This window comes from Ambystoma mexicanum, chromosome 1p, assembly GCF_040938575.1.
Source record: "Ambystoma mexicanum isolate Mex_15411 chromosome 1p, UKY_AmexF1_1, whole genome shotgun sequence".
Taxonomy (NCBI): Eukaryota; Metazoa; Chordata; class Amphibia; order Caudata; family Ambystomatidae; genus Ambystoma; species Ambystoma mexicanum.
Genome location: NC_090921.1, coordinates 1,411,961,212 through 1,411,975,708, shown reverse-complemented (window position 1 = coordinate 1,411,975,708; position 14,497 = coordinate 1,411,961,212).

Sequence of the window (14,497 nt, the reverse complement as noted above, 5' to 3'; positions counted from 1 at the left end):
TTGATGTGACTAGAACACAGCCGGCAAAGCCGCTCTTCCCGGGTGACTCTGAACCAACTGCCGGTGTGTTCATACATTGGTACATCAGCCATGTCTGTTAACAGTGAGAGCTGGAAGCCCATCTCCTCACAGTGTGACTCCACCATCTTCCTCAGTCTAGTCAAGAAAGGAAAGAAGTGCACTTGTCATTTTTTCAATCCAGACCCATAAAGCCTTCGTGAAAAGAATCATAAGACTGGGATTTACAGCTGGCGTGTAGTGGAACAGTTGTCAATCCTGCATGGGGGCTCACACATCAATAACCCAGGCGGGAAGGCACGTTTGCTACCATGTTGCCCTCCTTGACTCCAGTGGCAAGACAAGACAACAGGTTCAGCACAGCCAGTGACTCAGAGAGAGCTGATAGCAAACTGGACTTTGTTGAGCACAAGGTTGCGAACTGCAACGTTGTATGAACTTGTGAACAAATAACTTGTGTGTGTGTATAAGACCAGATGCTGAGTGGTAAGGCGCCACATGCGTGATCATTCAAAGGACTCTGGCTCATCCCCTTCGGTTGAAAAGCAAATACCAAAAGGCCCTAGGAGAGACTGGTGTGAGGAGTCAGAGGGGTCATACAAAGGTCAAGTCAAACCCCTGTACAATCGAAAGTCTCTGACACATTGACGAGAAGGAAAGCAAAGTAAAGTGAATTGACAGAATTGTGTGTAGCCTAGTTGAGGCTTTAAGGAAAGCCTGACTGGGGGTTGAGACCTGAACTTAGCAGACTGTTTTGTGAATTGAGACAAGTGTGAACCCGACAGAGGGATGCCGAAAGAAAGCTAGGGGAAGTGAACCCCCACTTCCTGATGAGAATGAGCCAACCATGAACTGTGTTTGAATGGCTATGTGAACCCGACGGAGGGATTTCAAGGGGAAAGCTAAGGAGAGTGAATCCCACATATTGATAAAGCAAAGTGAACTGTGTATTTGGTACATGTAAACTCGGCTGAGTGATGCCTGCGATTCATGTTGAATAGGAATACATCCGTGAGTACTCTGTCAACAAGAGTGAACCCGATAGAAGGATGTCCACAGTGAATGATTGTTTAAAAAGACATTAAGACTCTTGAATCTTGCAAATGGTGATATTGTGAAAAGAAGGCCTTAGTGTACCCAGATGAGGGAGGCCCATGTGGCAAGAAGGATCGGAGCCCAGCAGAGGGCGATCCTAAGGCGAAGAGTAATCGCCCCATGAAGAATTATTGGACTTTTGTTTATGGTTTATGGCAGATCAGGTCCTCTGAGGCAAGAGACTTTGGGTGAAAGAGACTTGGCCACAGAAGGCCCTGATATTTTGGAAATGAAGTGTATCCTCGTGTTGGCAAGGCCCTGAAGTGTGTTGTGCTCAAAGGTCGTGACTTGTCCCATGCTAAAAACGTGGGAAAGGGAGATCCAGCTATACCATCCTGACTTATTAGCTGGAACCTAATATACCATCAACCTCTACCTCTATCTTCCACATTAGTCACATGAACACTGGTGAAGTCCTATCTCTACTGGTGAAGGCCAACCCCTCTTGTGCCCCATCAGACCCCTTGTTCCTCAGATAGTAAAGCCTATTACCCTTTAGTGGCCTCTTATCTCACTGAACTCTTCAACCTGTCCTTCGACTGTGCTTGCTTTCCCTGTATTCTCAAAATAACCACTGTCATCACACTCCGACAAAAGCAAAGGGCTGACCCAAACTTAATGGCAAACTTTCACCCCGTGTCTCTCCTTCTGCACTACTCTAAAGTGCTCAAAAGGGTTATGTTTAACCGTCTCACAAATTTCTCAAACATCCACAACCATCGAGGTGGCCTACACGCAGGTTGCCATTCCTGTCACACCACAAAAACTGCACTTGTGAATTTTGCCAACTTCCATGTCTCTGCTAAGCACTGTAACCTATCCTCTATCCTAATTTTCCTTACCAGTCTGCTGCCTTTTACACGGCTGCTCAATGTTATTACCTTAATATTCTCTTTCTTCTTTAGATAAAGGATCAAGCCCTTGAATCCTACGTTGCACCTCACCAATTATCTGTCTTCTGGAAAAGCAATACATTTCAATTCACTTCTCTAACTGTTGGTGCTCTACAAGACTCTACACCTCTAATCTTGGGGCACTAATCTTCACATTTGGCTTCTCCTAACAACTCTCCATGGATGATAACCAAATCTTCTCATCTTTTCCTGAACTCTCCTCTGATCTCTCTATCAAAATGTCTAACTGTCTCTCTGTCATTAAATATTGGATGGCTTTGCACTCTCCGATGTTAAACTCTAACTAAACTGAGGTGCTCTTCTCTCGCTCCCAAATACTCTCTCTCATCTCTTCCACTGCCTATCCAGTTCCCACCTGACACTCTTCTCTACTCTTCTACAGCTACAAACCTCGGCATCATCTATGACCCTTCTTAAAACTTCTCTACTTTCATCCCCTAAACTGCAATGGCGGCTTGACTCATTTTCTGAAATATTATGAAAATCAGGCATCTCCTTCCTTTTAACACTGCTAAGCATCTCTTAACAACTCTTGTCTTTTCTAAACTGCACTACTGTGCCAGCATCCTCTTTTGTCTCCCTAACTATGCTTTCTGTCCTCTCAACAAGATCATTAACTCCACTGGCAGTACTCTCTTTGAACTCTCACACTCCACACCTACTTCCTCGTACCATCACCAAGCTGTATGACTGCCGATGCAAAACAGGTTCATATTTAAATTTCTTATCCTGGTTTACAAATCTATCTACAGTAAGGCACCACTGTGTTTATCCTCCTTTATCCAACTCCACAAGCCAAATCGTAAAATCTTCCCTGCCTCCTCGACTACCCTTGTCGCACCTCACCCTTACTGTGCTTCCTCTCACTTCCACTCATTCCCTATTCTTGATACACTTGCATGGAATTCTCTTCCTCTAGCCATCCAAGAAACAGTACACACCGATTTGGTAAAAACCAAACTAAAAGCCTATTTCCTCACCTCCGAATTATCCTCTTAATCTTTCTCTCATCTGTCTTCTAGCTAACTCCACTCTAGCACCTCATCCATCATTGTCACATCCCTAATACAGCTGGCCATGCTGCCTATCTGCACTTAAAAATATCTCATTTTGGTTGTCCTTTATGTATGTCCACCATGGTATTGTCCTGGGTGACTGTTCCATTTACTCCCCTCCACAACCTGGTCAGAATGTCACTCGAACTCACTCCATTGTATTAAGGATCTCACTGCTTCAAATCAATTCTGTTTTCCTTCCTATGAACGCATGAAGCATTTGATAAAAATACTGCCAATTAAATTTAGAATCTTTTTCTTGAGATTCAGGGTAAATTGCCTACAGACTCTAGAAGTAGTAGGAGGCCAGAGGATTGGAATCCCTTATGAGCAGAGGACTTGCAGAGTGTGTCAGCTAAAACATATAGAAGCTCTAAAGCACTGAATTTTAAATTGTGAAGCATGTAATGATCTAAGCCTTAAGCACGCTGAGGGATTTGTGTCAACTCCCAGTACTGTACTTATTGATGAACGGTGGGCATGAATGATAAGGGGAGATTCCTTAGCACTTTGGATTGCTCGTATGAATTTTATAGACAGTGTTTTAACTTGATAGGAGATACGTTTACACAGACTAAGGAGCTCTTAAGTTTTGCTGATACATTTTTTTATTACCGGTATAGGCTTAATGTAGAATTGTAGATTTATTTTGATTTGGTGATGGCTGAGTACGCAATGAATATGAATTTGACTTGATTATAATTATGTAAACAAATTGACTGCTAGTCTTTTAATCGTTTGCAATTAGTACTGTAATGAATGTAATGAATTAGAAGGTGTACTTTAAGATGTATTTTCATTTGTGAAAAGTGTTTTGTGAAAGGTTTGCTATGTAACCAAAGCACAACAATAAAAGATAATAAAACAATAAAGTCATTCATACTTTTAGGTTCTTGTGAGATCAAAAGAGCATTGTTCCTCTATATATGATACATAAATAAATAAATACATAAATCAATTAAATACATAAAATACACTTTATTTCTCACAGATAAAAAATAAAAAACAATTACACCATGATTATATTATATGCTCAATTTATAATGTGCATTCTCCAAATCATGATAGTTCCTCTAACCCAACACCGACCTTCCTAACCAAACAACAATCTTACTTTGCTTCCCTAACCAAACATATCATACCCCTTCAGTTACCCAACAGTCATTGTTCACTCAATTATCCTACCTAATACAATGTACTTCACTCATTACTCCCTTCTGACTAATCCAAACAAAACAATACCCCTTCAGTTTAATGACTATCACACCCCTTGCTAATCTAACACCCACCAAACACACCTCTCTTTAGCAATCCAATGCCCATCTCACCAGATCGCCTTTTTACTGTTCTACTATTATTTTTGGTCTTCCTCTTTCTCGCTTTGCCCCTCCTAGGCCATTTTTAATGCTTCTAATCACCTTCTCTAGCAGCTATCACCTTGTGACTCAATTTCTCAACCCCTGTCTTCAATTGTCTGGATTTCTTTCTCCTATCGGCTCACATTTATTTTTCTTTGTATTGTCTTCAAATCCCTATATGGTCTTGCTCCCAGTTATTTGTCATCCCTGGTCTTTTTCTATGCCCCGTCCCAGTCCATTCGTCTCAATCTCAAGTTCTATTATCTGTCCCTCATTCTCCATGTGCCCAATCCTGATTCCTTTCATGTTTGCTTCTTATCACTTACCACTGGAACTCTCTCCATTTCCCCCTCCACTCTAGTACTTCCTACTCTTCCTTCCATACTTCTCTTACAAACTCTCTTCTCCAGTCCTAATTACCTCCTTGAAAATGTTTGTAAATTGAATCAATCTTCATTTTTATTGTACTGTAACCTTTTTGTGCAGCGCTTTGGAGTGAAGCACTCTATACATGCCAAATAAATACAAAATACAAAATACAAAATCCTTAAAAATCACCCATTGTACCACCTGCTGAACCCAACACCAATCATACACTCCTTCTGTCTCTGTACCTCAATGCCCTAAGAAAACAAAATTGCACCCCATTCCTAATCCATCATCAACCAGACCCTCTCCCTTAATTAAGAATAAGACACAAGCAAACCCTATCCTTAGTAATTCAAACCCTGTAATACTGCTCACTAAACCAACCCCCATCAAACACAGCATATTTATTTTCACTGCACTGTATTGCAATGACACAGTCCTGCCAGTTACAAGGACTGAACAGGGACTAGTTCCTGCTCCTCATGTTGGTCTCCATTATATGGGTGCCAGCTGCCATCTTACCCACAACTGCCATCAGCGGTGAACAAGGTCTTCCAATGCCATACATCTGCGGCCTGAACTACCACATAGGAACTGGTAGATACATGCCAAATGCTGGGGTTTCCAGCAATGGCAGTGGACATTTAAATAGTGATGGTGCTGGTGGTCATGACCATTTTACTGGTGGTGGGTGCAGCAGGAGGAGCAGTAGCAGGGATTTTTGAGTCACATTATTTGAGCAAAACTATTTCAAAGGGATAAAAGGAAGAGGTTGCTGAAGGGAGTGCAAAAAGTTCCATCCATTGAGAACTAAGCGTACGGTTGCTGTCCTGGCAACCTAGATCCATGCATCAATATTAACAAAGAAACTTCACGTTCATGTTGGCACTATCAAAGGACTAAGAGAACAAACAATAAGTGTGAACTACCTTACATTTGCTGTGAGGCAAGAAAGGTTTACACGCCTTCCTGAACCGAAGTCTTTATTCAAGGCTTAAGTCATCAGTGGGGATGGTTCAAAAGTATGGGGACCACTACTGCTAGTGGTTTTCTGCTAAAGGGTCAATTATTTAATTTGGGGTGCACAGCAAGACTTGCTTAGCCAATCTGAGGTTCCTAATCAGAATATATGGTTTGATCATCGTGTATAGATATTATGGGACACTTTCCAATAGAACCCTATTACTTATGCAGAGATCCTTGAAAGGAGCTCATTTTGTATCAGAGTCTAAGGTTAATGGAAGGCATAAAATCTGTGCTTTAGGCTGTAATGGCTTCCTTAATGTTACCACCCATTTTCATTATTTGTACGGTGGATAGTAGGGGAAGAACGCACGCTGCATTCTGCCACCTTTCTTCCTCTCCAGCATACACATGCTCCAGCATTTCCACCAGCATAGATTTCCATGCCAGCACAAATGCTTGAAATCCCTATGGTGTCCAGTCACTTTATATACCAACATAAAACAGGCAGAGCCCATCGGGGTCCATTGTAATTGCTGCATGCCATGATCACAACCACTGATCAGTCACCACCAAGAAGTATAGGCCTCGACCTGTGGACCCGAAGTCTGCATGTACAGTCCCCCATGGACGGTCACTCCTTTCCATGGCCTGAATCGGCGGTGCCCTCTCCAATGGGCTCGCAGCCTGGCAGGGTACGCAGGCTCTTATGAACTCTTCAACTCTGCTTTCCAGATCAGGAAACCAGACCTTCAATCGAAGACGTGCTTTAGTCTTCACCATCCCCTGGTGACCTTTGTGGGCGAGCTGCAGGACTTTCCCCACCAGCTTCCTTGGGATCACGATTTGGTGTCCCCTTAACAGGAGACCGTCCTCTGCCACTGATAGCTCATGGCGTGCCTTCCAGAGCGCCTGCATATCTTTTTGCGCTCCCTCATTCCTGCGGGAATTGTTCAGGAGGACTTCACGCCATTCCCTGGTGGCCACCGCACTTTTTATCCTCATGAACGCCTCATCCATGTTAGATTCGTCTGCGATCTCCTGACGTGCTAGGGCGACTGGCAGTGCCGATTAAAACCACCAGGTGTATGGCTTCTACACAGTCTGCCACCTCCAGTGAGTCCCTGGGTCGCCCCGTGCCCGGATGGCAGGATAGATAGTCTGCGGGGTTGTGTGTCCCTGGGCGATAGAGTAGCTTGACCCCATATTCCATGAGCGACAGCATCCATCTTTCTATGCGAGGTGGTGGTTTGGACGAGGTCCCTGTCAAAATCGGGATGAGGGGCTTGTGATCTGTAACGACGACAACTGGCTTCCATAGAATGTAGATTCTGAAGTGTTTGCACCCCCATAATATGGCTAAGGCCTCTCGCTCAATCTGGGAATAGCGCCTCTCGGTCTCGGTGAGAGCTCTGCTTGTGTAGGCGATGGGTCGCATGGTCCCTTGATGGTCCACCTGCATGAGGACTGCTCCTAGACCCACCGGGCTGGCATCAACCACTATCTCTATTTCGCGGTCAGGGTTGAAATAGGCCATGGTTTCCTGTCCTGATAGGGCATTCTTGATGGCAGTGAATGCTCTTTCTTCTTTCCCAGTCCAGGTCCACGCTACGTCGTTCCTGGTGAGTGCCCTCAGGGGCTCTGACAAGGAGGCCAGGTCTCGAATGAAACGTCCACAATAATTGACCATCCCCAGAAAGCTTCTTATTTCTGCGGGGGATGCAGGCGGAGATGCATCTCGGATATCTTTCACCTTCTCCGGATCTGGGGAGATGCCCCCGGAATGGAATATGAATCCAAAGAATTCGAGCTTGTCCTTCTGGAACTCGCACTTTTCTTTGTGCAGGGTCAGACTGAGGCTGCGTAGTCTCTCAAGAGTGTTTTCTAGGCACTTTAGATGTTCAGCTTCTGATCTAGCGAAGACCAAGATGTCATCCGACATGTTGATGACCCCTTTGAGTCCTGACAGAGCCCCCCTGATGGCGTTCTGGAAAACCTCAGCTGTGGACGAGACCCCTAAGCTGAGCCTTTTGTATTGGTATAACCCCTCGTGAGTCGTGAAGGTGGTAATGTATCTAGACTCGGGGTGGAGCTCTAACTGGTGGTAGCCTGATCTCAAGTCCAGCTTCGAGAAGACTTTCGCTCCCTGGAGTTCACCAACGATGTCATCTAAGGTGGGCGTGAGTTGACGTTGTCTCTTAATTGTTACGTTGGGAAACCTCATGCCTACACAGATCCGTACTGCACCCGGCTGTTTGGGCTTCGGGGCCACCACAATTGGAGAGACCCAGGTGGTGGGTCCTTCCACCCTTTCAATGATGTCGAGGACCACCAGTGATTGGAGTTCTTTTTCCACCTGTGCTCTCAGATGGAATGGGATGCGGCAATGTTTGAGAGCTGTCGGTCTCACTGACGCATCAATGTGCAGCAGTATGGGGTCGGCCTTTAGTTTTCCAATACCTTGAAAGATCATCTCAAAGCGCTGTAACAGGCGGTCCGGATCAGCGTCATATACTGCAAAAGTGAAGTGCACAAGGTTCAGTGCCTCTGATGCAGCACAACTCAGAAGAGAATGTGGTTTTACGCTTGTGACAAAGAACCTCACTTTTATTCTGTTCTGTCCATGAGTTACCGGAGCCACAAACACTCCTTGGATGGGAAGAGGTGCATCTCCTCCGAATGCGTATATCCGCGCTGTGGACTCTGTCAAACCTGGCGGGCCTGGGAGTGCATTGTAGTGTTCAGTTGCCAACACGCAGACTGACGCCCCAGTGTCTATGAGGACCGGAGTGGGGACTTCTCTGATGTTTACTGTACATGTAGGTTGTCGACTCTTTCCAGGGCCTTTGGCAATGCTAGAAATGAATCAACCTCTTCTTCTTCCTCTTCCTCTTCTGCGATGTTGAGATCTTGCATACCCTGCTCGATAGCCGACACACCCCTTACTCTCTTGGCGTCGCTTCTGCCAACTCTCTCAGGTCCTCTCGAGGCTGCTACTGGTGCCGTAGCCCTGCACACTCTTGCATAGTGTCCCAGTGTGCCACACCGGCCACAGACTCTCGATTTGGCAGGGCACTCACCCACATGCGGCAGGTCATACCCGAAGTAGGGGCACGACGGAGCAGTACCTTGTGCTGTGGGGCCGTCTCCTCTCTTCGGTGTCCATCTTGCCCTCCCTGGGGCCGAGCGTCTGACTGCAAATGCTTCCTCCTCCTTTCTGGAGTGTGTGGCTGCGTCCATCTTTGCTCCCCTGGCCTCAGCCAGTTCGTAGACTCTCCCCGTGTCCAAAATTTGTTGCAGAGTAAGTCCAGGTTCCCTCAGGACTTGTCTCCTCAGTTTCCCTGAGCTACACCCTTGCAGCAGCTGGTTGTGAACCATTTCTTCCTCGTTTACCCATCTGCAGGAGCTTGCTAGGTGCCTAAGTTGAGCACAAAACTGGTCCAGTGATTCCTCTTCCAGTTGTTTCTCGGCGCACATGACAAACCTGTCGAATTCAACATTCGCCATGGGGAGGAAGTGGTCTTGGAGTGCTTGTTTAACTGCGTCATATGATACCACTGGGATGGTTAGAGAATCAAATATTCGGTGGACCTCTGTCCCTGCCGAATACACCATGATGGCTATATTTGCCTCATCATCCGTCTCCCCCGAGGCCCTAAGAACATTTCTAACTTTTTGACCCATAGGAGCCACTTTGGTCCCAGCTTGGATGGGGGGCCTGTGGTATCAAATTCGGGCATGGGGGCTAAAGTATTGTGCATCCTGCGTGGTACTGGGGCGACAGAACCCTCCTGGTCTTCTTCCTCCCCCATTGTGACGAGTGTTACTCACTAGAAGCTGTGCGTAGCAGGCGTCTTGGTGGGCAGGGTGGAAGAGCCACTTGAGACAGAAGACCCTCTAGCTGTCCTCTTTCTTTGCCACAGCCCTGCAGCAGCTGGGCTGTGGAGGTTCCAAAAATTGGTGCAGAATATTGCAGAAAGCAGATGGCGCACGAGCAACCTCGCGGGCCGCAACCACTGCAATCTGCGTGTGAAAAGAGACATGAAAATGGCTGCCGGCCGAGCGTGTGGGTCCGTGTTAACACGGAGCAACGTTCCGCTTCTCTGATGCCGTCAGAGCGGGGAACAGCTCCGTGGCCGCCCTCGTCGCCAGTGTTATGTGCGTGGGGGCTGGCAGGGGGCCCGCGCTGGCAGTCACACAGGCATCCGCACACACGTACAGGAACTCACGCCGGAAACGTGTGATTGCTCCGGTCCCCAGCGCGAACTGCCTGAGGACCGCGTTTGTTCTTTCCTGTGCATCCGCGAGCCTCGATCCCGCTTGCGCATGCGTGTGCTGACGTATTCAATATGCAACAGGAGGCAGCTTTTACAATTAAAATTCAACCGTCCCCGACATGCAAGCTTGTCAGTCAGGGTTTAATTATTATTGTGAACACTGCTAACCATGAGAACATGCTGAGCAGTGTTCACAATTGAAATGAAACCTTGTGAGCATGTCGGGGAGGGTTTAATTGTGCAAGGCAAGCAGTGCTCACAATTAAAAGTAAACGCTGCTTGACATGGAAACATGCCGCTGTACCGGGTACTAAAATCGTTTAATGATCGATGGTGCAAATATGACATATGGGATATGGCAGTTATTGATCAGCATTCCTTTAGGACAATCTCTGGAAGCTTGCTGTGTTTTCCTTAATACGGAAGGTGGGAGGACTGGGATAAAGGTACTATAATAATAATTTGATATTGATATAGCGCTTTGATCTAAAGCACTTATTTACATATATTATTACCCACTCGAAATTGTTACTCACTTTATCGACCACGGCAAGATGAAAGGCTAAATCGACTGTCAGAATTTTAACCTGCGACCAGCAGATCTACCACAGTTCCCAAAAAACAAGTGGTTAACCCACTGAGCCATCGTACTGTAGCCATCCTTTTATTAACTTATCAAGAAAGGTGGTTGAAAGTGACAAGGGTTGCCATAGTGCTAAAAAGATACATTTCTGATACATTTTTGCATTAGGGCAAAGTTTGCCCTAGTGCTAATATCATTCAGTATTAGCAGTAGGGCAAACTTTGCCCTGGTGCAAAAATGCAGTGGAAATGCATCTTGTTTTCACTAGGGCAATCTTTGCCCTGGTGCTTTTGGTATGCCAAACGGCACTTGTCGAGGTGCAATGGTTTTTTAAAGTGTCCCAGTGATTTTAAAAATAGGGCAAACTTTGCCCTAGTGCTAATATTGTGAAAACTTTGCACTTGCACTGGTGCAAAGTTTCTGTAATCTGGCCCCCAGAAACCTTTCCAGTAGCACACTGCTTATTATGGAAGCAGTTCACAATGTGCATGGTCGCAATCTTAACGACAATGTGTGGTTATATCTAAAAAGATCTGAAACAAACAGTAGGTCACAGTCCTTGTCACCTTCTCCAATTGCCCATTAAGCCAGATAGTAAACACTCAGATAAATGTATTCGCAACGTCTCCCCTACCATGTCAACAATACCTTTTGCTATTGGATGCTATCACATTGAGGTGCCCAGTTTATGAGGTAAAGGCTTCTGCTTCATCAAAGAGAGATAGGCCCTCATTACGACCCTCGCGGAAATCGAAAAACGATGGCGGAAATGCAATACCGCCATCGAATAGCGCTCGGTGCGACTATGACCCGTCACCGCAAAGTACAAAGCCATTAGCGACACCGTAGTGAACGCCAACGCTAACTGCACCAAGCACGCGCGCGTGCGCCATGCCAAACCGTAAACACCACCATGGCGCAAGGGTACGCCAATTCCGACCCTAGCGGACATGTACCTAACGCCATCAAGCATGGCGGAATGTACCATTCCGCCATGGTGAGAAGTACGGCATCGCGAATCAACCGTAAACGGCCCCACTGAGTGCCTGTACACCGCTCCCTGCCCTCAAAGTACAACTCCCCGTAGGTGCAATGAAGTCACAATGCAACCAGTGAAATGTACAAGTCACCCATGCATGCCAACGAACAAATGAAACACAAGAGGGGCCAATGGGAGCTGCAGGGCACAGATGGCACGAATACAGAAGCCATCCCAATGGACATGACCACAGTCCCCCACCAAGAAACGCACGCAAACACAGGCACCTGTGACCAGCAATATTCCGAAAATCACATCATTACACCAGTCCACCTGGCTGACCGGCATCTGTTACACAAAACCCAATCCCCCGCCCCTGAGCATGACAACATTCAAACAGTCATATTGGCAGCCCCCATCCCTGACCTCACGGGCTTCGTAGGCAAACGCGCCCAGTACAGTACCACGCAACTAAACTCCGAAGCTGGAACCCAATGCAGATCTCCTCACAATACATCGCTCCCCAAATAGGAATATGCCACATCACTTGCAAAGAAGAACGCTACACGGGCCAAATCAGAATAGAAATTTAATGCACAACAAAATCACCAAGCCCATACAGCCATCAGGCCATGAACTCCAAAACACATTTCACCATTGTGGGCTGCATCCGCAAGAAATGACCAGCCACTACTTGTGTGACGCCCTGTTCCATCATGGTACACAGAGCCACATTCACGTACGAAAAGGCAACATGGAAGCGCACAGAACCGCAGGGCCGGCCCAATGGGGAGGCACTAGTCCAGCTGAAAGGCCGAAATGTTGCTCCGAGCCACCAGTACTGCGTAAGGGCATGTGGCCCATTGGCGATCGTCCCATAAGATCGTAATGCTGCTCCACTGATTAACACGAAGCAGCAGGTGTCGGGAGTAAAACCCATCTGCAGGAGTGGCATACAGATGGCAGTGGCAAAAGGGGAGGAGATACCTGTCAACCAAAAGAAAAGAAAAAGAACAGAATGGCCATCAGTACTACATTCCAACAACTCACTTCAATGATCACACTAAATCCACAGCCATATGCATGCTAGCCCACTCCAAAGGTTCATCACCACCCAAAAACCACTTGCGACTCATAACTATCTATATCGAGGTGTAAACACCATCACAAACGAGTGTACCTGTGCATGCGTCTGTCAAAACAGAATCCATCAGATGGGATTGGTAACGTGCATGGACACAAGTGTCTGAGGGCGCGTCGAGACAGGGAGGGCTCAACAAGGCCAGATAGACGATGGTCCCTCTATGGCAGCCCTGCATCACATAGCGTAGGGGAGGCGGATAGATCCCAAGAAGCCCTGTACATGGCAAACTCCGTATCAAATCACCTGCCCATGCATCCATTCATCATTCCCTCATCCCGGGATTAAAACGCCTGAATATTTACTCACATAACATTAGAAATATCCATTGAGTCTGTGCGTTATGCAGCCTGCAAAATCCACAGTGCCCCAGCCCGTAATTCCAGTGTTGTGAAGTAACATGTATTTGGGAACGTCCGGCCTCATCGCCCACGTCGCTATTGCGCATCCCAAACTATTCATATCAATCATTGCTTCCTCGCCATGGCCCCTGTCTCAAGGACATTGAACAATAGAACGTTATATTTGCAGTCAGACCTGTGGGCATTTCCTCACCGCTAGCTGAAAACCGAAAGCGCCGCCCTTCGAATTCCTCATTTGCAACATCACGTCGAAGAGGCATCTGTGGCCGTTTGGAATCACTAATTAATCCATCTAGTGCGGCTGTGTGTGAAAATGGCAACTGCCTACACCCACAAATGGGACGCCCCGCCCGTCGTTGCAACTCGGTACAGTGATGCATGAGGGCCCACCGTTACTCGAGTACTACGTACCACTGACCCTTCACAAGTCTGTTCGCGACTGCACAGATAGTATGTGAAACAATGGGACCACAGCAGAATGAACATATCAACCAATGTTACACGGCCATCGGGTACAAATACATGATTGCAATAGCAAGATGCCATTCCTCGAATTGCAGCGTTGTGTGCGGGACGTGCTCGGCCAAAGGGGAGAGCAGTTTGCACAGGTGGAATGAATCACCACAGGTGGAGGCCATACAGCCTGAAAACACATACATTGCACACCCAGTCTCCTCCCACAACCACACCCACTCCGAAATGCTACCGGCAGGACTCGCGATGTTGGCCCTGGGGGACATGATAGCACTGCAAGTACTCCAACTCCAAGAAGAAGACGAACACCAACTACAACCGGCCGCACGGAGGAGACGCAGGAGGAGGAGGAGGGCAAGGCAGGGCCAGCAAGGGCCGCCAGCACAGCCACTACCACCACGCAGGCAGCCCGCAATCCCACGCCTCCGAGCACATCCGTTCAACCTCACTGATGAGCAGATCCACACCCTCTACCGTCTGGACCGGGACACCATAGCCGCCATTGTGGACATGACACAGGCTGACCTTGTCAGCATGATAGATAGCCCAACCGCCATCCCACCCCTACTGATGGTGGTGTCTGTACTCCACTTCCTGGCCACAGGCACCTACCAGCACACAGTCGGACAGTTGCATGGCATTTCTCAGCCACTGTTCTCACGGACACTATTGCAAGTGCTCGATGCCCTCCTGCAGCACGCAGACGACTACATCTCCCTACCACGCTCGGAGCAGGAAATTACCAACACAAAAGTGGGATTCCATGCACTTGCCGGCATACCGGGTTGCATTGGTGCCATCGACTGCACCCATGTGGAATTGGTCGTCCCACATGCCATGGAGGCCCAGTACCGCAACCGAAAACAATTTCATTCTCTGAATGTACAAATGGTGTGTGACTCCAACAGG